The 27,788-nt window shown below is 43.6% G+C and overlaps 2 pseudogenes; both read left to right on the plus strand.

Moving 5' to 3' along the window:
- The first annotated feature begins 439 nt into the window (after nt 1-439).
- LOC142456140 (E3 ubiquitin-protein ligase RBBP6 pseudogene) lies at nt 440-1,819 on the plus strand (annotated as a pseudogene).
- Nucleotides 1,820-4,547: 2,728 nt separating this feature from the next.
- LOC142456141 (E3 ubiquitin-protein ligase RBBP6-like) overlaps nt 4,548-27,788 on the plus strand; it is a 133,635-nt pseudogene continuing 110,394 nt past the window's right edge.

The raw sequence follows: 27,788 nt of genomic DNA on the forward strand, positions 1-27,788 counted from the left end.
GAGTATCTCTATCCACCTGCCAGGAAACCCACGACCGCTCTTAAGGTGTAGTTGTTCCCTCTGTTTTCAGCACCCAACCAATTGCAAGGGAGTTTCCTCAGCTGGTCTGCTTTGTCATCTGACGTCATCCTTTGCATGTGAGCCATTGACCTCTCCTGTCGCCTGCTGTCCGTGGGAGTCTCCAGCAGCCTGCCTCCTTGATTTGAACTGTCTCAGCCATCAGAATCTTGCTGTCTGACCTGCCAGCCCTTCTTGGGTTGATCAGCCCTGCAGCTAGGTGAGTGAGAAGAAGCCTAAAACCTAACACCACAGACAAAAAAAACTTGGCCTCTGCAACCACAGTAGCCATTTCTTGTAGATGGACTGTTCTGTATATTCCTCTTCTCTACAGAGCGCAGTCGTACACAGTGAGATATCCAAGAACGACTCCTCTGCAACCATGCCTGGTGTGCATTATAAATTTGCCTCTAAACTCAACTACGACACCATCGTCTTTGATGGGTTCCACATCTCCCTGTGCGACCTGAAGGAGAAAATCATGGGGAGAGAAAAGCTGAAAGCTTCTACCTGCAAACTGCAGATCAGCAAGGCGCAGACGAATGAAGAATACACTGATGACAATGCGCTGATCCCTAGGAATTCTTCGGTGATTGTTAGAAGACTTCCTATTGGTGTTGTGAAATCTGCAAGCAAGACGTCTGGGATCAGTCCAACGGAACCAGCGATGGGCACTTTGCGAGCAATGCACGGCTCTTCTGCGTCCGTTTGTGCAGCCCAGCTGACCAAGGCTGCCAATCTGGCTGACGCCAATGCTTCTGAAGATGACAAGATTAAAGCAATGATGTTTCAGTCTGCCCACAAGTATGACCCAATTAATTACCTGAAGAAACCTCTAGGTCCACCACCTCCTACTTACATCTGTTTCCAGTGTGGCAAACCTGGACATTATATTCACCATTGCCCGACAAAGGGGGAGAAGAACTTTGACGCTGGCCGTAGAATTAGAAGGAGCGCTGGCATTCCTAGAGCTTTTATGATGGAAGTGAAAGATGCTAACGTGAAGGGAGCGCTGCTGACCAGCTCTGGACAGTATGCAGTCCCCATCATAGATGCACAGGCATATGCCCTTGGGAAGAAAGAGAAGCCCCCCTTCTCCCCAGAGGAACCAAGCTCTGCCTCCACAGAAGAGGATCCGATCCCAGCGGAATTGGCCTGTCTCCTCTGCAAGGAGCTGATGACTGACGCAGTGATCATTCCGTGCTGTGGAAACAGTTATTGCGATGAATGTGTGCGCACAGCACTCCTGGAATCAGATGAACATACGTGCCCCACGTGTCTTCAGAAGGAGGTCTCTCCCGATACTTTAGTTCCCAATAAGAATCTACGGAAGGCTGTTGAGAGGTTCCAAAATAAGACTGGCTATACACAAAGACTAAGAAATGAGTTCCCTCCACCACCACCACTGATTCCAAGGCACCTACAACCTCTGAAGAGATCTCCAATATCCAAACCACAGGATCCTCTGATGAATCCAGCGATATCCTCCTCAACTCACCCAGCACCCTCAATGCCGTCATTGGCTTCCACACGATCTACCTCGGCTCCTCTTGCTCCTGGAGCTCCATCTTCTACCGCAGCTCCTGTTCCTGATGTAACTGCCACAGTGCTCATATCGGTCCATTCTCCTTCCTATTCACCATCACCCGCACATCCCAGAAGAGACAGAGGCAAGAGCCGAAGTTACCGGTCACGGTCCAGATCTCATGGATACCATCGATCGAGGTCAAGATCACCACGATATCGTCGACATCATTCATGATGAGGATCTCCTCGAGCGTTTAGGGCACAGTCTGATACTAAACGGAGTGCTCCCCAAGGAGAAACAGAGCACCAATCTGCTCATCGACTCAGAAGAGCTCCACCACCTTATGCGCTAAAAGCTATTGCTGGGAGGAGTGTAGACGCGGTAGAAAAGGAGCGTTGCAGAGAAAGGGGAAATGCTGAGTGGTGTGAAAGTGCGGACATGAATCTTTTCTGCATCCAGAGCTACTAGAGACATCTCAGACATCTAGAGAACACAGAGGGGCTGAGGAAGATCAAACCGACTTCTTGTTCTCCCAAGTCGAGACGATTATGCACCTGTCCAAGATGATCCCATGGATGCAGAATCCACCGCTTATACATCGATAGCTCATGTGAATTATGGAAGGATGTGATATACACTTGAAATCATAATGAAAAATTATGAAAATATTTAGAAAATAAAATAGAGTTAAAAATAAATAAAATAAAAAATAAATAAATAAAAACCAAAAAAATAAATAAATAAAATAATATCTGAGTAAGACAAGAAAAATATATATAAGCCAAAGCCAAAAGGTGACAAGACTAAATGTAAAAATGATGGATCTACTGTATCCAGGGAAGAAAGATTAAAACCTACTAAAGAATCTCAAGAGGTAGCAAGTGGAGGATGTGAGAAATCACCACAATCTGAACCTCCACTTAGAAAAGCCACAGATTGATGGGATATTTTCCTTCATTTGCATTATTTGTATTTTTGTCTTTATACAATTATGATTATAGCCTCGCCACCTTATTAGAATTTGTTGGGCTTTTTTTTATTATTCCTGATGGGTCGCCAACTGTGAAACGTTGGAGGAATGGATCCATAAGGAGATATCCTGGTACAAGGGGTAATGGGGATGCAGGCACGGGGAAGGACCATAGCGAGGGAAAGGGGATTTGGGGAGTAACACTAAAGGACAGAGAGGGGAGGGAGCACTAGAACGGATTGTGTTTGAACAAGTTATTCTAAAGGCAAATTCACCATGGGAGTGCAGGGGTGCACGAAGATTGATTGTATAATTCTCATTGACATGTCTCAACAACTGAGATGTTGAATTGAATGATATGTAATTTATGTGCCAATAAAATTGATGTCCGTTCTGTTATATTCTGTTTATACTCATTTTTATTAGGGTGTACCTCAGAAGCGCGTCGCCATTGGGGCTCACTCTCTTGAAGCCGTGTTATTTGTTGCCTTATTTTCATTAAGTGAAAACCAAGGATGTTGGGCCCACAGGCAGAGAAATTAGAAAGGGCATTAGGGAGCGAGCATAGATAGGGGTGCAGATAAGAGGGAGCTGATGTCAAGAAATCCAGGGAGGAAAGGAAGTTTTAGAAAGCATGTATGATTATGGAAGAAATTCCACAATTATGTTTGACATGATTGGATTATGGATTGATAGGACATGTAATGGCTCACGAGTTACAGCAAATTAAAGAAAAGGCATAGGTTCAGGTGTGGCTTTGGGGGTCCCACTAAATGCTAGCTCCCACTTAAGAAAAATTTGTTCTTAAACCATAACCCTGTTACATACTCACCTTCATGATGCGATCACTACAGATAAGGATTTGGTGAAGAAAGCAGATGGTAACATGGGAGAAAAATATAAAACGAAAGAAAAAGTGTGGAGAAAGATTTTTAATCGTTTTCATTGAAAACTTCTGAAGCAGAAGGACTGAAACAGGAAAGCGTGTGAGGAAAACACAGAGTGGGACCTGAACATGAAAGGATGGATAGGCCCTAAAGCCCATTCATTATACTCCCTCGGGACCCCCATGCTCTGCATCCCCTGCTGCTCCATTGCATGCCCCCACTGTTTGCTTCAGTGTACTTGGGCCAGCTCAGTGGCACATCCCCCCAGGTGTCTCCATTGCTGTCCCGTGTAGGGCCATCGGTCAGTGCAGGATGTCGCATCCCGCCGTGTGGGCAGCTGTATGGTCCTCTCTGTACAATGGTCCCTTCGAGCCAGGCTATCGTCCTCGGAGCTTGGTGGACCCAGGTGTGCTCCAGTCCGTCGTTTTTTCTCCTTCCTTTAGCTTGTCTTCCTTCTGGAAGTGGTGTGGTAGGTCACTTCCTTTCCCACAACAGACGATCTCCTTTCATTTTCTGTGTACTCCCTTCAAATGTGGGGGTCGTGCTAATTCTGAAGCAGTGTGAACTGAAAGAACTGAAACAGGGAAAGCGTGTGACCAAAACACAGAGTGGGACCTGAACATGAAAGGATGGATAGGCCCTAAGGTCCATTCATTATACTCCTCGGGACCCCCATGCTCTGCTTCCCCTGCTGCTCCATTGCATGCCCCCACTGTTTGCGTCAGTGTACTGGGGTCAGCTCAGTGGCACATCCCCCCAGGTGTCTCCATTGCTGTCCCGTGTAAGGCCATCGGTCAGTTCAGGATGTCGAATCCCGCCGTGTGGGCAGCTGTATGGTCCTCTCTGTACAATGGTCCCTTCGAGCCAGGCTATCGTCCTCGGAGCTTGGTGGACCCAGGTGTGCTCCACTCCGTTTATTCTCCTTCCTATAGCTTGTCTTCCTTCTGGAAGTGGTGTGGTAGGTCACTTCCTTTCCCACAACAGACGATCTCCTTTCATTTTCTGTGTACTCCCTTCAAATGTGGGGGTCGTGCTAATTCTGAAGCAGAGTGAACTGAATGAACTGAAACAGGGAAAGCATGTGACCAAACCTGACCATGGAAAGATGGCTAGGACCCCTGCCAAGGACGGCATTCCACCAGCTAAGACGATCAAGATCAACAGAAAAACTGGGGAGCAATATTGGAGGTACAGAGGATATAACTAATATCGAAGAACTGACGTCAACATCCAGGAAAGTTAACCAGGAAAAAGTCCAAGGAAAGGTCAGGCAGAAGTAAGTGGAACTGAAGGATCCAGCTCCCCTCTAGGGGTGGATTATACTCCTAGATGCTCAGCAGGTGGCCATCCTCTGCAAAACCAGATGCAAAAGGACTGTCACTAAAACTGTGGGAGAGTTTAAGGATGACAATAGAGCTCCTGCTGAAGATGTTATTAATATGACTTGGTTCCTCAACCCAAAAGGGATCAAGATGACTTTGGATCTCGAGAAGAAGATGATGTTAAATCTACACAACCAACCTGAAGTCTAGGAAAGCCTGTAGTATTATTTAAAGCAAACTAAAGTTTGGCACTAAGACTGAAAATAGAGTCTAGTATAAGGACAAAACGAGTGACCAACGTCAGAGGAAATTCCGATTCAGTAACTCAAAGAAGTGAGTCATAAAACAATGCATGAGATTGGAAGTTCCAATAGCTCTACATCTAGTGAAAAGGGACAAACCAAAGATCGGGATTATTGGATCTTGGCAAAGGGAAACCCTGGGGAAGGCAAAAGCAGCATCAGCCAGAGAGAGAGAGAGAGTCGTTTGGACCGTCTGAATGAAAAAGTGAAATTTAAAAATCTGTCTGAACCGACTAAATAGACTAGAATTTCAGGTAACCATGAATCCATTCATGGCTCCTTACATAAAAACTTCATGCCCCATAAAGACCAAAAAAAAACTAAGACCACAGAGATTATTCAAGTTCCAAGCGCAGGGTGGGAAGAAGTGAGTCAACAAGAAGACTCTCCTCCGCGGAATAAATATTCTGCATCCCCACAGAAAGAGAAACCACAGATGAAAGGGATTTGCCTCAGATGGGAACAGCAGCCCTCCACCCCCACCCCTCCCCCCAAAAGTCATTGAAGTCTCTAGAGTCACAGAAAACTTCATGATCACGAAGCTAGTTCAGATTCTAAAGATGTTAAGGTGAAGAGACAAAGTCTGTAGATACAAACTATAGAGATCATGAAAAGCATGTATCAGAATCAAGGGATTATAGTCTAGTAGCAATAAATTACTGCATATCCTTAACCCACCAGACACACACATTGAAAGAGAGCGAGTTGTTGGGCAAATTGACAAGAATTCTATCAAACCTAAGCCCTAGTTAAGCTAGTCCTCTTGATTTTCCTCCGACTTAAGGAGAGAAAATGATGAAGTGAAATTTGATCCAGATTACAATGAAAATGACAGGGAAAGTAATGTATTTGTACAAGAAGAAGCATCAGGGGGCAATGTGAAGGAACTGAAAGAGAAAGTGATGGAGGAAGCAAAGAGAGTGCGGACACGGCACAGTGGGTCGGTTAGGTGGGACCAGGAGTCACAGTCAAAGCAGTCCAAGTAGAAGCATAGCCCTTCTGGAAGCCAGACCCAAAGCCACAGACGCAGCGCAAGCTCAGCAGAAAGTCAACTCAGTAAGAAGACAAAGATGCAGAGAGAAACGGAGGAGCACGGAAACATGAAAAGCATTAGAAACATAAGGATAACAGAATGTCAGGTGAACAGATACATGGGATGGTGTAAGATGTGGCAAATAATAATATATAATATAAACGTAAGGCTTCCTGGGAGGGAGGCAAGAAGACAGAAGGGATAAAGGGGAGCTGAGATCAAAGACTTCAAGAAGAAAGACAGATCATTGAAACTGATGGTGGTAGAATTTGAACAATTATACTTGATCTAATTGAAATATGGAGTGTTACAATATCTGTAAGAGCTCACAATAAAATGATAAGAAAAAATAAAATGAAAAAAAAAAGAAACGTGAGAAGCCTGCAGGGACTGGAGCAGAATTGGAAAAAAGCGAAGAACAGAAACACAAGAAGTCAACACAGACAAAGGAGGAGGGGAAAGATGAGAGAAGTGACATCTGTCACTGTGTAAAAGGACAGATTTGTTCATTGTCTAAATTGCAAAGTCTTCTCTATCGATTTTGTTATAATGTGAGGAAATTCAAACCTTGTAACTCATGACATGGACAGTCCTTGCTGCACTTAAAATATTGCCGCTTGATTACTTAATTTTTCATGAGAGCTTTGTAACATGAACTTTTGTACTGAATTGTGAGTGGTGTCCACGTAACATGAGAGGTGTGGCCAGGACCTATGATTTTAGCCACCATTCATCAGTTGGGGCGGAGTTTACTGTGCGGTGAAAGTTTCCCATTTGAACTGTTTTAATTGCCGGGCAGAAGCTGATATCTGTTTTAAAATAACTGCAGAAGGATTTGCGAAAGTCATTGCCAGCCCCGTTGTGTTGCTTTTGGATTACAATAAAACTTTTCCATAAACGTAAAAACAAAGCAAGAGAGAACAAACGTGGTTGTTAGGTATCGGCAAGTTAGTTCCAACTCACAGCGACCCAATATGGGCCACAGAACAAAACATTCCCCGGTCCTGCACCGCCCTCAGCTGCACTGGAGCCCACTGCTGCAGTCACTGCATCAGTCCGTCTTGTTCAGGGTCCTCCTTTTACAGGCTGCCCACGACTTTATCAAGCTTGGTGTTCTGTTCCAGCATCTGATCTCTGCGGATAACATATTCATGTGACAAAGCCCATGAGAAGTCTTGCCATCCTTGTCTCTAGCCCATGAGAAGTCTTGCCATCCTTGTCTCTAAGGAGCATTCTGACTGTACCTGTTCCTAAACAGATGTTTGTTCGGCAGAGTCCATTGGACTTTCGATATTCTTCACCAGCTTCACAACAAATACATCGATTCTTCTTCGCTCTTCCCTGCTCTAGCCCAACGTTCACAGGCAGGTGAGGCCATGGAAAATACCATGGCTTGGGTCAGGCCCACCTCCCTCCACAAAGTAACCTCCTTGCTGTTCAACACTGTACGCGGCACTTTTAGTCTCTGCGATGCATGACGTGCTCTCCCAACTGTTTCTATTGATCTTGACTGTTTCTCTTGTTCCGTGAGCCTTGATTGTGGATCTAAGCAAGATGAAATCCTTCACAATTTGCGTCTTTTTTCCGCTGATCATATTGGCCCAATTGTGAGCATTTGGGTTTTCTTTACAGTAAGTTGTAATAAATGCTGAAGTTCTGTGATACTTGATCTTCATCAGCAAGTGCCTCCCTTCCTCACCTTCAGGAAGCAAGGTTGTGTTGTCGCAGGTTGTTAAGGCATCTTCCCCCAGTCCTGATGCCACATTCTTTTCCATAGAATGCAACTTCTGTGATGATTTGCTCTGCACGCAGATTGTATAAGCATGGTGAGAGGGTTAGGCTGTCACACACACCTTCCTCAATGTTAAACCCCGTGGTATTTTCTTGTTCTGTTCATACAATTGCCTCTGAAGCTAGGTTCTGTATGAACACGATGAAGTGTTCCGGAATCCCCATTCTTCTCAAAGCTATCCGTATTTCTTGTGAGCCACACAACCGAATGAACGTCTTTGCATAATCAGTAAACCTCGTGTAACACCTCGTGTAACACAAGTAAACCTCGTGTAACACAAATTGTTTGGTCACAACGAGATCTAAGGAAGCACTGGTAGAGGATGATAAATTGGGCCAAGAAATGGAACGTGGGGTCCAGCGCACAACTGAGATGATCCTAAGGAGTGACTGTACAATTTCATGGAATAAATTAAAAAAACAGACAAACAGTGTAGTACGCTCACCTCTTTCACAGAGTCAAGAACAGAGAGGGAGAAAGTATCCTCCAGCAGGTATATATTGTCTTTGGATTAACAAGCCCCATCCATCCCAGTCTATCGCATAAGGAACAAGTTGGACAGTGTCTTCGCCCTAGATATCCAGGGCACGATGGGGGAGAAAGCTAATAGTAGTACTGGGGCAGGCAGAGGAAACTGACTGTCCCCCGAGTGGGGAGAACAATAGAAACATGATGTCTGCTCCCATGCTGAAGGGCTGCCTGCCGCATAATGAATGACCAGCCATGTGCTTGTAAGGGGTTCCACTAAGGTAGCACTATTATGGGAGGATTTTGTGGGGATGGTTTTTAATTAGGAGAATGTGTCTAGGACTCATCTCCAACTCAAAAATGTGAAGGCCTCCCTCCATCGAAATCCGGCCTCCCAGGATTCAAGAGTTTGTCCACATACACTCTCCTCCTGGTGCCCAGTTCCCCACATTTCCCGCTTTTAGAGTACATTTTAAATTGAAAAGGGTGACGTGGCTTGTTTCGGTACCACTTTGCCTTCTATGGAAGCAGCATGTGACGGTGCAGGCAGCGAACAATGACACTGAGTCGCACAGTCAGACTAGAACCTAACACATGGAAACTGCTTGAGGTAAAAATTTCCTTTCTCAGCTGATTGATGTCCAATGAGACATGTTCCTTACATCCCTGCAAGTGATTTACAATTAAAGTTCAATTGTGTAAAGTGACATTATACAGATAAGGAATTATATTTTAAAAAACTATATTGTTCCAGTTCATTTTAGCATCAATTGATGTTGAAAGTCCATTTTTATATCTTCTAGCAAATGAACATTTTGTTTTATTAGTCAAGTCACTTTTGCATAAAATGTCCAGTTTTGATAGAGTCCTGGATTGCCTCTCAGACGATGTCAGTGAGATAGTTAAAGTTTCTTGTGCCAACCTGGCCGATGAACTGATGTGGGGTTAATAGAAGCATGGTGGGATAAATGTTTTAGTGAATGTCACCTTTCTAATTCTCCGGTCACTTGCTTTGTGATAGTGGGACCAGGGTGCAGCTGCCTTAGCCAGTTCCCTGCTTCAGCTGGCAAGGCTCACTTCCAGCAAGACATCGCTGAGGAGAAACCTCATGAACCTACCCCGATGCAGCCCTGGGTGCTGGAGCAGCCGTGTGGAAACTCTGCCAGCATTGAGATGTTTACACATTCACTTACACATTTGTCTTTCCTCCTGCATTTGGCATCATTCCGTGCGTTTTGTGAGATGGAGAAAGACTTTATGGATCGGTGTTGGACATATGGGTTAATGTTGCACTTGTGGGCTTGGGCAGCAATGGGTTGGGATGTGTTCTTCATGTGTACTTAACCTTTATGTAAAACTCTCTTATACATGAATTTCTGTGGATTTGGTTCTCTGCAGTACCCTGACTAACACAGTCAGCAGTGGCAGATATGATTACAACTCTTAGGAAACATTGCTTTCTTATGAATCTGTGAGGTTTTCTGGGTGTTTCTGACGTGTATTTATCTCCGGTGCCTGTGAAAACACAAATAAAGAGCCCCTCTCCTTGGGCTGTTAGTGTCCTGTGAAAGAAGCATCCTGGAGATTGGATGGTTTCCTCATCTCCTCCTTGTTCTTCAACTTTCTCCACAAGAGGTCGCACCCTCCTAAGGGGAATCCATTTGTTTTCTCCACCATCTCAAAAAGAAGTAAGAATCTCCTCAGACCCTAGAGATGAGTAACCTGTCATCCTCCGTCCAGCATCATTCTTCCACCAGATTCTTCCACAGATCTTCTCCAGGTCAGTTTTATCTGTGGGGATGGAAAAGTGTTTCTCCGCCTCACGATGTTAGAATTTTTTCTATGGGAGAAAATATTTAGTGTTACTAAAGCTAAATGAAGATTTTTGCGTATAGAAATCACCTTTCGTCTGCCTATTCCATTTCATTCATTAAGATTTTGTTTGCCCTATGCCCGTTCAATGAGGGCCTGGCCCTGAGGATTTTAAGGGACACCTGTTACATGATGAATATTCCAATATTTTTTAACTCTTTTATTAGGGTCTTATACAACTCTTATCACAATCCATACATACATCAGTTATGTAAACACATTGTGCATTCATTGCCTTCAATTCATCATTCTCAAAACATTTGCTCTCCACTTACACCCCTGGCATCAGGTCCTCATTTTCCCCTCCCTTTCTGGTCCCCCCTCCCTCATGAACCCTTGATAATTTATGAATTATTATTTTTTCATATCCTGACCTGTCCAACGTCTCCCTTCACCTACTTTTCTGTTGACTGTCCATGAGGGAGGAGGTCACATGTAGAGCCTTGTAATCAGTTGCCCCTGTCCAGCCTACCCTCTCTTTACCCTCCCAGTATCGTCACTCAAACCACTTGTCCTGAAGGGATCATCCACCCTGGATTCCCTGTGCTTCCAGTTCCTATCTGTACCAGTGTACATCTTCTGGCCTAGCCAGATTTGTAAGGTAGAATTGGGACCATGATAGTGGGGGAGGAGGAAGCATTTAGGAACTAGAGGAAAGTTGTATTTTTCATCATTGCTACATCGTACCCTGGCTGACTCGGCTTCTCCCCAGGACCTCTCTGTAAGGGGTGTCCATTGACCTACAAATGGGCTTTGGGTCTCCACTCCTCACTCCCCCCCTCATTCACCGTTGTAAGATTTTTTTGTTCTGATGATGCCTGATACCTGATCCCTTCGAGACCTCATGGTGGCACAGGCTGGTGTGATTCTTCCATGTGGTCTTTGTTGCTTTGAGCTAGATGGCCGCTTATTTACCTTCAAGCCTCTAAGACCCCAGATGCTATATCTTTTGCTAGCCAGGTACCATCAGCTTTCTTCACCACATTTGCTTATGCACCCATTTTTCTTCAGTGATCTTATCATGAGATGAGCACAAAATGATATGATTTTTTTTATCTTTGATGTCTGATAACTGATCCCTTTGGCACCCCGTGATCACACAGGCTGGTGTGCTATATCCATGTTGGCTTTGTTGCTTCTGAGCTAGATGGCCACTTGTTTACTTTCAAGCCTTTAAGACCCCAGACGCTATATCTTTTGATAGCTGTGCACCATCAGCTTTCTTCCCCATATTTGCTTATTCACCTGCTTTGTTTTCAGTGGTTGTGTCAAGAAGGTGAGCATCAAAGAGTGCCAATTTAATAGAAGAAAGTATTCTTACATTGAAGGAGTGCTTGAATGGAGGCCCAATGTCCGTCTGCTACCTTAATACTACACCTATAAATTTATGCACATAGTTCTATTTCCCCATCCTCATTTATAAGTATATTTGCATCTATACATGCCTTTATCCAGACCTATATAAATGCCCTTTGCCTCCCAGCTCTTTCCTCTATTTCCCTTGACTTTCTTCCTGTCCCACTATCATTCTCAGTCCCCACCAGGGTTTCAGCAATTCATCTTGGTTACATTACCCTTGATCATGCCCTACCAGGCCTCCCACACCCTCCTTACCACCGATTTGGATCATTTGTTGTTCCCTTGTCCCTGGGTTTGTTAACACCACTACCTTCCCCCCTCCCCCTCTCCCATGTCCCCTGGGAACTGTCAGTCTCATTGTTTTCTCCTCCAGATTGTTCATCCAGCCTTTCTTATTTAGACAGACCTGCAGAGATAAAAACATGCACAAAAACAAGACAGAGCAAAACCAAGCAACAATATACATCAAAACAACAACAATAGCATACCAATGACAAAAAACAAACAAAACACAATAAGAAGAAAAGTTTGTAGTTAGTTCAAGGATTGTTTGTTGGCCTTTAGGTGTGTTTTCCAGTCCAGTCTGCTGGGGCACCACACTCTGGCCCCAAAGTCCACCTTCAGCATTCCCTGAGGACCTTGTCGCTCTGATCCATTCACTTGCTGTTCTGTAGCTCCCCCTTAGTGTTTTGCCTCAGTGTGGCAGGATCGGATCAGGTGAATTCCCACACTGTGTCTCCAGTGTTGTCCCCTATGGGGCTGTGGGTCAGTGAGGGGTGTCCTGTCTCATAGTGGGGCCGGCCATGTGGTTCTCTCTGTGGACTGGCTGCTCTAATTGGGAACATTATCCTCAAGGCCTGGTGGGCCAGGGTGTGCTCCACTGTCTCCTCCTCCCCCTTCATCTGCTCCCGTGTGCTCCAATCAGATATGTCCCTCTCCCAGAGCTGCAGATTTTATGCTGTCCCTTGAAATAAATTCTTCTAGGGGGAGAGGCAGGTGTCCCCTTAGTAGTTGGGCTTGGGGCCGGCCCCCCAGACCTCTCCACTGGTTCCCTACTCCATGCTGGCACGTTGCATTCGCATCTTGGAGCACTGGGTTGACGTCTGGTCCCTCTTTCCCTATGGAGATAGAAATAATGCCCTATTAATTTTTTCCTTTCCCCACCTCCTTTTTAGTTGTCTACCATGTGTATCCCTGTATTTGGTCTGGTCCCTGCCATATTATCTGCTCCTCACCTCAGTAATATTTGTATACAGTAGCTTTTTCCTTATGCCCTTTTGCATTTTTTTAAGCTTAACTCAGTGGACTCATGTTGTACTTGTCATTTTGTGCTTGACTTATTTCACTTAGCATGATTTCCTCCAGTTCTTCCCATGCAGCGCTGTGCTTCATACGTTCATCACTGCTTTTTGGTGATGCATAGTACTCCACTGTATGTATGTACCACAACTTTTTAATCCACTCGTCCGTTGATAGAAATTTGGGTTGTTTCCAACTCCTTGCAATTGTGAACTGTGCTGCAATGAACATTGGAGCACAGATGTCTGGCCTTGGTTTGTTTCCTGCCTCTTCTGGGTATATGCCCAGTAGTAAAATTGCTGGGTCGTATGGTAACTCGATTTCCATCTGTTTTAGATATCACCAGATTGATTTCCATAGTGGCTGTACATACTTACAGGTCCACCAGCAGTAGATGAGAGTCCCTGTCTCCCCAAAGCCCCTCCAACACTTGTTGCTTTCTGATTTTTTTAATTGGGCTACCTTTGAAGGTGTTAGGTGGTACCTCATTGTTGTTTTAATTTGCATTTCTCTTATGACTAAAGATTGGGAACATTTTCTCATATGTTTGTTGGCCATTCAGATTTCTGCCTCTGTGAAACTTCTGTTCAGGTTCTTTGCCCACCTCTCAAGTGGGCAATTCGTTTTTTATTTCTTTTTGGAAGCTAGCAGAGTATTATAGAATTTAGTAATAAGACTTTTGTCTGATGTGTCATTGCTAAAGATGTTTTCCCAGTCCATGGACTCTCTTATTACTCTCTTGGTGAATTCTTTCAATGTACACAGGTGTTTTATCTTCAGTATATCCCATTTGTCAATTTGTGCCTCCTCTGTGTCTGTGTCCTTCCCTATTTCTGATAGCCTATGTATTCCCTGTGCCAAAGTTCTCAAGTTGGTCCCAATTCCCTCATTGATGACCCTGATAGTTTGGGGTTTAACTTCAAGGTCTGTGATACACCTTGAGTGTATTCTTGTGCATGGAGTGAGATAAGGGTCATGTTTCATTTTTCTGCAGGTAAATATCCATTTTTTCCAGCGCCACTTGTTAAAGAGGGCATCTGTTTCCCATTGGATATTTTTGGGCCCTTATCAAAGATCAGTTATCTGTATGCTGATGATTTTATTTCCAGGTTTTCAGTTCTTTTCCATTGGTCTGAGTATCTGTCATTGTACCAATACCATGCGGTTTTGACAACTGTGGCTGTGTAGCATGTGCTAAAGTCAGGTAAAGCAAGCCTTCCCACTGTGTCCTTCTTCTTGAGGAGTTCTCGGCTAATTCTGGCTTCTTCCCTCTCCATATGAAGTTGGTAGTCAGTTTTTCCATTTCTTTGAAGAAAGATGAGGGTAATTGTATCAGGATTGCATTAAATTTATACATTGCCTTTGGCAGAACTAAAAGCTTGACTATATTGAATCTTCCAATCCACGAGCATGGGATAGTCTTCCATTTGTTGAGGTCCCTCTTGGTTTCTTATAATAGTGTTCTGTAGTTTTCCCCATATACATCTTTTGTTCTTTTAGTCAGGTATAGCCCTAGATATTTCCATTTGTGTTTGGTTATTGTGAAGGTTACTACCTTTTTAATATCCTCTTCTGTGGTCTTATTCAATGTGTATAATAGTCCAATAGACTTCTGTTTCTTGATCTTGTATCCTGTCACTCTGCCAAACTCCTCTATTGCTTCCAGTATTCCTCTTGTGGAACTTTTGGGATTTTCCATATGTGACATAATATCATCTGCAAATAACAATAGTTTCACCTCTTCCTTCCCCTTTGATGTCTTTTCTTTGCCTTATGCTGTTAACCAAAACCTCCAGCACGATATTAAATAAGAGTGGGGGCAAGGGGCATCCTTGTCTGGTACCCTTTTTCAGTGGGATTGCACATTGTTGTTTTTTCATATATAGCTTGTATTGTCTTGAGGAATTTTCCTTCCATTCCTATCTTCTCAAGTGTCTTAAACAGGAATTGGTGTTGGATGTTGTTGATTGCTTTTTCTGCATCTATCAATATTATCATGTGGTTCTTATAGTTTTTCATGTCAGTATGATGAATAATACTAATGGTGTTTTGTATGTTGAACCATCACTGCATCCCTGGTATAAATCCCACTTGGTCATGGTGAATTATTTGTTTTACATACTTTTGTATTCCATTGGCTAGTATTTTGTTAAGGAGTTTTGCATTGATGTTCATTAGGGATATTGGTCTGTGGTTCTCGATTCTTGTGGGATCCATGCCCAGTTTGGGTATCCGAGTTATACTAGCTTTATAGAAGGAGTTGGGGAGTTTGCCGTCTTTTTCTATGTTCTGGAAGAGTTTGTGTAGGATTGGTGTTAGTTCTTCCTTAAATGCTTGGTAGAATTCTCCAGTGAGGCCATCTGGTCCAGGGCATTTTTTTTTAATCCCTTGATATCCGTATCTATTTCTTCTATTGCTATGGGTCTGTTGAGATTATTGACGTCCACAGAAGAAAATCTAGGGAGGGATTGTTTTTCCAAGAATTTGTCCATGTCTTCCAAATGTTTTAATTAATTGGAACAATCCTTCATAGTACTGTGTAATTATCCTTTTGATTTCATTGGGGTCTGTTGTAATGTTCCCTCTTTCATCCTTTATTCTTGCTATTGAAATTTGTTCCCTCCTTTCTCTGGTTAGGTTTGCCAGCAGTCTGTCAATTCTGTTTATCCTTTCAAAGAACCAACTTTTAGCAGCATTAATTTTTTCCATAGTTTTCTTATTTTCCCTCTCCTGAATCTCAGCCCTGATTTTTATAATTTCTTTTCCTTTGCTATTAGTAGGATTGTCCTGCTGACTCTGCTCTGGTTGTTGTAAATTTCATACCAGAATATCAATCATGAGTCTCTCTTCCTTTCTCAGGTGTGCATGTATTGCTATGAGACTTCCTCTGATAACTGCCTTTGCTGTGTCCCATAAGTTTTGGTACATTGTGTGCTCATTCTCATTGATTTCTAGAAATTTCCTAATTTCATCTCTGATCTGCGCCAGTACGTGCTCCTTTTGCCATAGAGAGTTATTCACCCTCAAATTGTTTGCTCTTGTTTTCTTTGTCTTCCTTTTGTTGATTTCCAGCCTTATGGCACAGTGGTCAGAGAGAGAGGTCTATATGATATCAATGTGCTTAAATTTATGTTATTTCACCTTATGGCCCAGCATGTGGTCTTTCTTCGACTATGTGCCATGTGGGCTTGAAAAGAATGTGAATTTCTTTTTTTTGGATGAAAAGATCTGTAAATATCTATCAGGTCAGATTGTCTAATTGTAGTGTTTAGATCTCTAGTCTCCTTGTTGAGTTTCTTTACCTGTGATCTATCTTTCTCAGAGAATGGTGTGTTGAAGTCACCCACTATAATTGTTGAGGCTGTGATTTCATTTTGCATCTTCTGGAGTGTTTGGTTGACGTAGTCAGCAGGTCTCTCATTCGGGGAGTATATATTTACAATACTTAGTGGTTCTTTGTCTACCATTCCCTCGAGCCTTATATAGTGTCCCTCCCTCTCTCTTTTTATGGTTTGCACTTTGAGGTCAGTTTTATCCGAGATTAGGATTGCAACCCCTTCTGGTCCCTGGGTATGTTACCTCCACTGCCTTTCTCCCCACCTCCCCCTCTCCCATGTCCCCTGGGAACTGTCGGTCCCATTGTTTTCTCCTCCAGATTGTTCATCCAGCCGATCTTATTTAGACAGACATGTGGAGATAATAACATGCACAAAAACAAGACAGAGCAAAACCAAGCAACAATATAAAACAATACAACAACAATAACATACCAATGACAAAAAACAATAAGAAAGAAAAGTTTATAGTTAATTCAAGGATTGTTTGTGCCCTGGCCCCAAAGTCCACCTTCAGCATTCGCTGGGGACTGCGCCGCTCCATTTCTTTGCAGTTCTGTTGCACCCCCTTAGTGTTTTGCCTCAGTGTGGCGGGATCAGATTGGGTGCAATTCCCACACTGTGTCTCTGGTGTTGTCCCCTTTAGGGTTATGGGTCAGTGAGGGCCATCATGTCTCATAGTGGGGCTGTGTGCTACTTTTCTGGAGAGAAGTCTGATGTAGAAAGTAAAAGTGCATGCCTTTTTAGATCCAGTAATCCTCCTTCTAGGACTTATCCTAAAAATGTGCAACAAGTTATCCATATGAAAGATATTCAAAAAAAAAAAAAGAAAGAAAGAAAGATATTCATTACAGCAGTATTTGATATCCCACAAACTGGAACTGTCAAATGTATCCATCTACAGGAGCCATTGTCACTTGATATTGTGCAGACGAAGAATACTGTGATTACCCGTAAGATGGAGGAAGGGTGGTACTCCTATATATGCTATTAAGAAGGAAGATAGTTGACAGTGTACAATAAAAAGGACTTTTCAAAATTAAAACAAACAACAATTCTTTAAATCTATTACAATCATATCCCAAAGTTTGGGATTCATGCTAGGTGAGGGAAGGCCTAGCTGGAGGCTTCTCATGGGCTGTATGATAGAGTTGGAGTTAATGGCTCTAGGGTCTATGAGCATCCTCCATTAGCCTGATTTCTTTCTAATCACAAATACAGGAGAATTCCAGGGACTGAGAGTTTCTGCAGTATGACCTTCTCTGAGCTGCTCTTGAACTACATCATGTAGAGCCTACAATTGTTCTTAATTAAGGGACTAATGCGGGGGATTAGACCAGCTATCCCGCATCAAGCTGGGTTCGAAATGAGGCGTGAGGATGAAAGAAAAAGAAAGAGATATGTACAAAGCATTGGATCAGGAGGACAACAGTCTGATGGACTGAAGTATCGAGTATATGCAAAGCTTGGTTTTTATACTCTTCTTACACAAGGGAATTGGTTACAAAACAAACATCAAAGAACTTAAACATTCCTAAACTCTTATCTATGCAAATGTTACTTAACCAGTCACACTTTCTTAACCTTAGAATAATAAAAGCACTAAGTTCAAAGACAATCATACAGCTTTGCAAGATTCAAAAGAATCTTAAAAGAGATGGTAAATAACTGAGTTATCTCTCAATGCTTTTAGCAGCAAGGCCACAAATAACAGTCATTTTGCAATGCTTTTGTCTGCAAAGATGCAGAGGCATGGGGATTAGTCATCCATTAGTAAACACCTTGATCAGTGGATGCCTCCTACAAGGGACCACTGTTCAATCCACATTGGGTCACCTGACTTCCAAGACAGTTGGCTGGGTGTGGGCCTTGCTACAGCAGTCCCAGTAAAGAATGCTGACATCCCAGGTCCTTTGTGATATCCCTTGGTGGTCATTTGTGAGAGTGACCTCAATCGGAGAAGGATCTCCTTGGACATTTTTTCAAAGGCCACTTCCTGTATAACTCATATTTTTGTTATATTTTGTGATAGAGAATTCTGTGGAGGAATGTACAGTCAGCCCCCCTTCCTGCCCCACCCCCCAATGCTGCAATAGATCCCTCCTTCATAAATTAATTGGGGTAAGTATCACCACAGGATTAATTAAACCTGACTGTCCTTCAGGCCCTGTGCTTTGTAGGCCCTTGCCATTCTGCCATACTTTCTCCTGGTTAACCTCCCCTGTTCCCTCCATGCTAAAACTAGGGCTGTTCAGTGCCCTGGCCCTTGGCCATTCTTGGTGGCTTCTGACTAATAGGTCAGCTCCTGAATCCAAAAGCCCAGAACACATTTCTTTCAATTATTAATCCACTTAAGGACACTGGTTCTTGTCCATAGTAGCATTCAAAATAGCCCATGATGGACAGGTAGACCTGATTTCTCTGACTTTTCACCCTCAGTGGTGTTGGCTTTGTTAATAGGAACATAATAAAGTAGGAGTAACTGAAGTACTCCCTCAATGCAAGAATACTTTGTTCTACTAAACTGGCATTCCATGATGCTCACCTTCCTGACATGATTGCTGAAGACAAAGCGGGTGCATAAGCAAATGCGATGAAGAAAGCTGAAGGTGTCTGGCTATCAAAAGTCATAGCGTCTGGGGTCTTAAAGGCTTTAAGGTAAACAAGCAGCCATCTAGCTCAGAAGCAACAAAACCCACATTGAAGATGCACACCAGCCTGTGCGATCACGAGGTGTCGAAGGGATCAGGTATCAGGCATCATTAGAACAAAAAATCATATCATTGTGGATGGGCGGGGTGGGGGTGAGGAGTGGAGACCCAAAGCCCATCTGTAGGCAATTCAACATCCCCTTACAGAAAGGTCATAGGGAGGACATGAGCCAGTCAGGGTGCATTGTAGCAATGATGAAAAATACAACTTTCCTCTAGTTCCTAAATGCTTCCTCCTCCACTACTATCATGATCCCAATTCTACCTTACAAATCTGGCTAGACCAGAAAATGTACACTGGTACAGATAGGAACTGGAAACACAGGGACTCCAGGGTGGATGATCCCTTCAGGACCAGTGGTGAGAATGGCGATACCTAGAGGGTGGAGGGAGAATAGGGTGGAAAGGGGGAACCGATTACAAGAATCTACATATAACCTCCTCCCTGGGGGATGGACAACAGAAAAGTGGGTGAAGGGAAACGTCATACAGGGCAAGATATGACAAAATAATTTATAAATTATCAAGGGTTCATGAGGGAGGGGGGAGCAGGGAGGGAGGGGGGAAAATGAGGACCTGATGCCAGGGGCTTAAGTGGAGAGCAAATGTTTTGAGAATGATGAGGGCAATGAATGTACACATGTGCTTTACACAACTGATGTATATATGGATTGTGATAAGAGTTGTATGAGCCCCTAATAAAATGATTTTAAAAAGAAAGAAAGAAAGTAGTAGTGATTGGCGTAAGCCATCTCCCTTTTTTATAGGCCAGGGCATCTCAGATTTAATTACAGCCTTAAGCTCTCTTTCATAATCTTGATTAGTAACTCCAGTAACAATCTGAACACCTTGAGTGTGTAGGGTGGATTTTTCTAATAAAAGCCCTTTAGTTCCTTTAGGAAGCAGTCCCCAGATACCAGTTCTAATAATCACTGTTGGCCATTTGGTATGAACGGAACTTCTTCTTGGCTGGTTAAATCTATCACAGAGCTCCCTCTGGTGGTGAGACTGACCCTTCGGCCTGACTGAGGTTCAGTGCCTTGTGGGCAGAGCTGGGGATAAACTGCATTTCCCAGGCTCAGGCTGGCAGGTCTCACAGCATGCCCCACTCCATTTCCCCGCTGGGTAGTGTTCATTAATGGGACTCCTTCACTGCTAATTTTTATTGTTACTGATTCGCCCAATGATTCCCTTTTTTGCAGCGGGGGCAATGTCTGGATTCGTTTGAACCTGACAGCCCCAGGCTGGTCTGAGCCACCTGCCAGCACTCTCTTTGAAAATGTCTGACTCTCCCACAGCTAAATATCCTCCCTAGGCTTGGTGCAATTGGCCATAGTGACCCGCTTGGTGGTCTGCATTATGTGTCTCAGAACCAACTCCTCTGCAAATCCTAAGATGGTCTAAAAGCATGCTCTATTCTTTATAGGACGGATACAGCCTGCAGTCATGGTTAGCATTATCATAAGCTATGGTCTATATCTGACTATTGGCAATGTGTGCGTTACTGATGTTCTTTTGAACTGTATCCTGCAAACGGGACACAGAATCTCAGACGACTCATCATTATGCTGGGATATAGCAGAGTAGCCGGACCATTTCTCCCCCAAAGGCATGATCTTTTCCTAGGCCCACAGACAAACATCAGGTATTTACAAGAATACTTGTTCCATAATTTGCAATACCCGATTATTGATCTACCCCCATGGGGACACCCTGCTCTGTGTTCCAGCTAGCCTGTGTTTCAGCCCCTTCAGACCACCAAATTCAGTATTGTCAGTAACCTGATGGAGAAAAGCAAGCCTTAGTTAAGGTGTCCCAGTCTTCTCTGAAGGATTTGACTATGCTAATTACAAAAGGACAGTCGGCCCTATAGTTTGAGACCTCCTGTTTGGTGTCTTTTAACAGCTGAAAGGGGAAGGCATTCTGATGATGTTCCTCACATCCATGTGGGTTTTCTGCATTGGGTGGCCTCTTGATCACACGAAGAGGGAAAATTAACCCTGACTCCAAGTCTCCTTCCTCCACTATTCTCTCTCTGTTCTCAAAAGCAAAGGCGCTTCACAGCATTGGGCACTGTCCTTGCTTTATCTTGTGCACTTCCTCTGTTGTTTCATGGCCTCTGAGCAGCTGGGCCTGCATTCCTCAGCAGGGACAGATGCTTTGACCATCAGGTTCTCTTTTGAATCAGATTTTATTTCTATAGTCTCTGCTAAAACTTTCTTAACTATTTCATACTCATTTGGAGTGAGTTTAGTCTGCTTTGGTAATTTTGGATAGCTGACTTCAGATTTTCCACTACATTGATAGTCCTCTTTCTATTCTTCCTCTGTCTGCAGAAGTTCCAAAACCATTTTAACGTGTGTCCACCGAGCCCATGCCTCCATAGGGATGTTCTCTCCTCCCTGGCTGCTTTCTCTAAGTTTATAGTGACTCTCTCCCAGGTCCTTAGGTCTAAAGTTCCTTACTCAGGAAACCATAGATTATACTTTTTCCCTACTTGCAGAAAACTTTTCATCTTTTTGTTCGTTACTGTTACCCTCTGGGGTTTTTGTTTTCTGGTTATTTTTTCACCTTTCCCATTATCCTGTTTATTATTATTACTAAATCCCCAAGCAGATTCTCACTTCCAAATAATTTCCCAATTCACTCAGCCATCCAATAGGGTTGCACAACCATTGTACAAAGTCATTTCTCCCCTGGGAGACTTTCCTATCGGTCCTTGTGTCAGGGCACCGTTTGTGAGGTCCAGCCCACAACCGAGAAGGTCCTAAGGAGCAATTAAAGGGAAAAAATGAAAAGACAGACAAAAAGCATAGGAGTCAGAAACAAGAGAGAGAATGTATTCTCCAGCAGGTATTTGTAGTCTTGGGGTCATCAAGCCCCATCAATCACAGTCAATCACCTAACTTAACACAGTGAGCAGTGTCTTAACTCTAGATATCCTGGGCTCATTGGGGGAGAAAACTAATACTAGTACTGGGGGCAGGCAGAAGGAAATTGTTCCCTGATTTAGGAGAACAATAGAGACATTTCTGTTCCTATAGATAAGGGCTGCCTGCCTCACAATGACCAGCTATGTTCTTGTGAGAGGTATCACCACAGTAGCACTATTATGGGAGGATATTATGGGGATGGTTTTTAATTAGGAGAATGTGACTAGGGCTCATCTACAACTCACAAATGTGAAGGCCTCCTCCCACCAGAACCCTGGCCTCCCAGGCTTCTGAATTATAAGCATAGAGAGTTTGTCCGCATACACTCTCTCCCTGGCCCTTAGTGCCCCACAAGGAAAGACAGAAGATAAAAAATGTGTCATCAACATATCACCACTACTGATGACTGACGCTTACACAACCCCACAGGAGCCTGGACGGCCAGGACAAGAGGGCTAGGATATTTATACAGCGACTCCTATCAGTCAGTGTCTGAGCACTGCTGAGCATCGGGGCCCGTTCATTCTCTGGCATTTCCACGGTGACCAGAGCAAACGTCGTGGCAAATTGATAAAGGGGTGGGAAGTTGGACATCGGCTCTATCAAGTCCCAAGGTGAAATGGCAGGACATTGACAACTTCTCCTACCAGTATGCACTTTTCCAAAAGGCATCTCCTAAAATTGGGAAGTGATTCAGGGCATGAATAAAGCTTTCTCAGATAATAATAAAGGAGAACTTTAGAGATCTTTCAATGACCACTAAAATTCTGGAGTTCAATTTCTAAAGAAGTCATCAGGTTGAGCAACCCCAAGTGCTTCATCTTGGAAGCTAACACTTCCTGCGGGTAGTCATCAAAAAGTCAGCCGCCTGCATGAGAGCCGACCCCACATCAGAGAACCCCACTCTCAAGATCTGGAACCTCAGTGACACAGGGTTCTCGATACGATGTAATTACCCTGTGCGCTGTCAATGACACACAAGCTCATTGACGGACAGCAGCGGTTGATTTTCTTTTTCTTCGTGTCCAGACATATTGGAAAACATTTTCTCACGTCAGACCGTAAACAGTATATAAAAATGCTGGAATAGAAAAATACATGCTTATGTTCTATAGCAAACAGACATGGAGGGCCTGTCATGTGTCAGGACTCTGCTTGGTGATAGGAATGCCGAGAAGAAGCCGCTGGTTCTTATCCTCGTGACAGCCAGAAGGTCAGGAAGGAAGATACCGTGACGTAGCACGCCACACTGGAATCAGTATTATCTGTATGAGCCACGCATGAAAACCATATGGAGAAGCATGTCGAAGGTAAAGGTTAAGAAAGCATTCTGGAAGGATGTAATATTTAAGCTGAACCTAGGTGCTCCAAGAGAAAAAGGAAAGGTGAGATTGCTTTCTAAATTGTTTTCATGGATAGCTGCTGAAAATCCACCCATATTTACTTTTGAAAAGTCATCTCCATATCAGAAAATTAGAGATGAAAAAGGAACAAACGCGTGATGATACCACAAAGATGACGTTGAAACTGATGCTGTTGATGGCACAAGAGAGACAACGAGGTAAAGTGTGTGCATCCCCGAAGCTCAGAACTGGGAGGAAATGGTGAGGGCAGTCGTGGACATAAACGGCACTTTCGTAGAGGTGACCCAGTAGGTAATGTCTCGATGTGGAGCTCAGGAAAAAATCCCCAGCTGCTGCCTTGAACAGTAGCCCAGGCCCAAAGCTTTGGCCCATTCTTTACATAGATGGTCTGCGGCAGCGAGGCCAAATTGACAATGTCTGGTCTTTGTCCCTTTAAATTTGACAATCAGCGGGCTCTGAACAACTCCCTGCTGAAAACCTTAGGGCCTCGAGCTGTCAGGAGACGAAAACTTGTGCAGAGCTGCAAGAAAAAGCTGATGCAAAGGGCTTAAGTGGAGGACCTGATGCAAGGGGCTTGGGTGGAGAGCAGGTGCCTTGAGAATGATTGGGGCAGGGAGTGTATGGATGTGCTTTATACAGTTGATGTATGTATATGTATGGATGGTGATAAGAGTTGTATGAGTCCCTAATAAAATGTAAAAAAAGAAAAGAGGAGAAAAAATGATTAGGGCAAAGACTGTACAGATGTGCTTTATACAATTGATGTATGTATATGTATGAACTGTGATAAGAATTGTATGAGCCCCTAATAAATTGTTAAAATTAAAAAAAAAAAAAAAAAGAGTGGCGATACCAGAAGGGTGAAGGGAAGGTGGGGTGGAAAGGGAGAACTGATTACAGGGATCTACATATAACCTCCTCCCTGGGGGACAGACAACAAAAAAGTGGGTGAAAGGAGACATTGGACAGTGTAAGATATTACAAAATAATAATTTTCAAGCGTTCATAAGGGAGGGGATGGCGGGGAAATGAGGAGCTGATGTCAGGGTCTTAAGTGGAGAGCAAATGTTTTGAGAATGATGAGGGTAACGAAGGTACAAATGTTCTTTATACGATTGATTATGTATGGATTATGATGAGTTGTATGAGCCCCCAATAAAATTTTTTTTTTTAAGAAAAAAAAGGGCTTAAGTGGAGAGCAAATGCTTTGAGAATGATTGGGGCAGAGAATGTGTGGATGTGCTTTATACAATTGATGTATGTATATGAATGGATTGTGATAAGAGTTGTATGAGCCCCTAATAAAATGTAAAAAAAAAGAAAAGGGGGAAAAAAAGAAAATGATTAGGGCAAAGAATGTACAGATATGCTTTATACAATTGATGTATGTATATGTATGGATTGTGATGAGAGTTGTATAAGCCCCTAATAAAATGTTTTTAAAAAAAAAAGCTGGGGAGAGCAGGCTCTTCTGAAATGATATTCAGCAGACACGGCCGCCCACAAGCGGCAGTCAGGGTCAGGTGGGTGATGAACACCACTTTGGGGCTTTGGTTGGTTGGTTTTTACCCAGAATAGAGACTGAATGTGGCTCCCAAGGAAACGGGAAATGTGGAGGCGCTGCTTGTACTTTCCCACCTCATAGACAGAATGGACAGAAACACTGCCGAGCAGCCTAGCAGCAATACCTGCCACGGAGTAGGTGGTCACTGATAGTGTGTCGAAATGTGTGTCTGACAATCTGATAGTAGAGTGTTTCTCTTTCGACCAGGACGACCGAAGCATCTGTTGCAGATCTGGTAAACTTCTCCATCCACGTGGGTACCCTACCTACTTGCGCTCCAACGTTCCTCCCGCATCAGAGACATCCAATGAGCAAGTTAAGGATGTTTTGAATGGTCATTGAATTGACATTCCTTTGGACTGGCCAAGAGACATTCCTTCCCTTGACTTATAAATAAAACCCTCAAGACCTGATTGGAGTTTGAGATGTCTTTCCAAGAAGGAGAAATCTGTTCCTTGCCTGTGGACTGAAAATGTCCTGTGACAGTGAAGCAGTGGATAGAGGGGAATGCTGGAAGCGTTGTTCAATCCTTCTCTTTGTGACAGCCAGGGATGCACATGCTTTATTGCCGTGAGAGTAGTTTGGACAGCAAGAAACCAAACCAGGTGTCTTCTAATTGATTTCAATTCATGGCGGCCCCGTGCATTGCTCCATACGGTTTTCATGGCTGTGACCTTTGGGGAGCAGAATGCCAGGTGTTTTCATGAGGTCCGGTACCGCCAGGTTCCTTCAGGGCTTCGTAAAGGTAGCTGTGATCATTTCAAAGAAATCTTAAAACCCCAGCCAAGTATCTTACCAGGAACAAGGCTTACAAGCTGATTTAAATGCTTTTTGATGGAATGGCTTGTTTTTAGTGAGATGTACTTCCTGGAGATGTGATTTGACTCGGGTTATGACCACATCCATAAAACAAAACACAATCATCTCTTGGCCTTTCATCTGTGAAGCTGCTGTTTGCACCTCCCCCACCTCCCGCCAAAGGCGTGCCCAGAATGGAGTTGCAGATCGAACACCGGGACACTTCCTTGGGGTCTATAAGGCCTTCGAGAGCTATAGTGAGCGGCTTAAATCCCACAGCTCAAAAACTGCAATCAATGGCACTGCATTGTGCATGCAGAAACTGGAGAATTGGTATTACCCCTGTGTTTTGCTCTGTAGATTCTCTACAACCACAAATTATATATATATATATATATATATATATATATATATATATATATATATATATATATATATATATATATATATATATTTGCTTTTTCATGGAAATACAACCAGAATATGTTCCTTAGAAGCAAAGCTGGTGAAACTTGGTCTCACTTACTTTAGACATACCATCGGGGAGAAACCGGAGGTTAAAAAGAGGATAATTGGTAGAGAGTTAGTCGAGATATGGCTCAGCCACTGCACCTGCCATGAAGAAGACTCAAAATCGGGTATGTTTCTTTCTGTTGATTACATTCTTTGAGTGGAAGGACCTATGATGCAGGCTCCTGGTGCCTAATTCTGGGCATGGAAACATGATCAATTGGGAAGCTTTGTTTTATTGTCTTGAGGAGCAGCGATGGGGGAGTGAGCTAGTTTTCAAGTTAGATTCCAAGAACCTTTAGAGCCGGGGCAGCTGTGGGGCCACACACATCATGGGGAGGGGCCCGTTCCGAGTCTTCGACTGGGCTGTACCTAGAATTGGGGCTCCCAAAAGATCCACTGAGGTGTGGGGCAGGCCTGGAAAAACCAGTGGCAAGAGAATGACTAGTTTTTTTTCTTAAGAGTGTGTTTAATTCCAAATCTTCAGCTAAGTAGCTGGGTGACTTTCAGGAAATCACTTCACCTTTCTGGACCTCAGGGTCCTGATCCGTAAATGGGCTGGGATAGTTGATATCTTAAAACACGAGGCCTACACACTCAACCTCTAACAGGAAAAGCCGGAGGCTTGAACGCATCAGATGTTCGACAGGAGAGAGATGTAGCAATCTGCTACCATAAAGATTAAACAACCAACCAAGCTGCCAACGCGTCTGTTCTGACTAATAGTGACCTTAAAGAACAGGGCAGAACTCCTCCACACTGTTTGCTAAACTATAAATCTTTATGTTTACAGCCAACCTCATTTTTCACTCACAGAGCAGCTGGTGGATTTGAACTGCTGACCTTGCGGTTGGAAGCCCAATATTTAACCAACTATACCACTACTGTGGCTCCCTCATAAAGATCGCAGCTTAAGAAACCCTATAGAACTGTTCTACTCTGTCCTGTAGTGTCACTATGAGCCAGAACCAACTCAGTGATACAGGATTAGCATGATTTTGAGTAAGTTTCTTTTCAGGTCCCTATGTATCTCGCCATTTATGCTTTACTATTAACCTAAAGGTTAATGGTGTGAATCCTCAACAGGTTTAGTAGTGTCGTGGAAGAAAATCCTGGCAATTTACCGCCATAAAAATTACAACTAAGAAAATCCTATGGATCAGGTCTCTACTATAACACATGGACTTGGAATCAACTCAGTAGCAATGAGTTTGGTTTGCTCTGGAAATTCTGCTCAATAAGCGCTAAACATTTGCTGAGCACCTTTTATGCCCCAGGCCCTGCTCATGGTTTCTGGAATGACAGGGGGTGGGAGACGGAGGGGGCTGTCACCAGAAGTGGCCCCTCACTGTCTATACAAGGAGGTATAGAAAAGTTCATGGAAAAATTCCACCCTCTTTTAATCCCATTTTTCCGCGAACTTTTTAATGATCCCTTGTAAGAAAAAAGACTGGGATAAGGACAAGTAGGGCAAAATGGAGACACAGAAGGAAAGATAGCCATGCAGGAAATGCTTCCACGAGAAGCAACTTGCAGTGAGCCTTGAAACATGAGAAGGTGTTTAGCTGTTGGAAAACTGGATTTCAATCAGAGGCCCAGATGTAGGACAGAATCAGGCGAACTCTTCCAAGACCCACACGTAATGCTCAGGAGGCCTCGTGGCCTGGGATGTATAGCCACTGGA

The sequence above is a fragment of the Tenrec ecaudatus genome, chromosome 9 (genome assembly GCF_050624435.1).
Source record: "Tenrec ecaudatus isolate mTenEca1 chromosome 9, mTenEca1.hap1, whole genome shotgun sequence".
Lineage (NCBI taxonomy): Eukaryota > Metazoa > Chordata > Mammalia > Afrosoricida > Tenrecidae > Tenrec > Tenrec ecaudatus.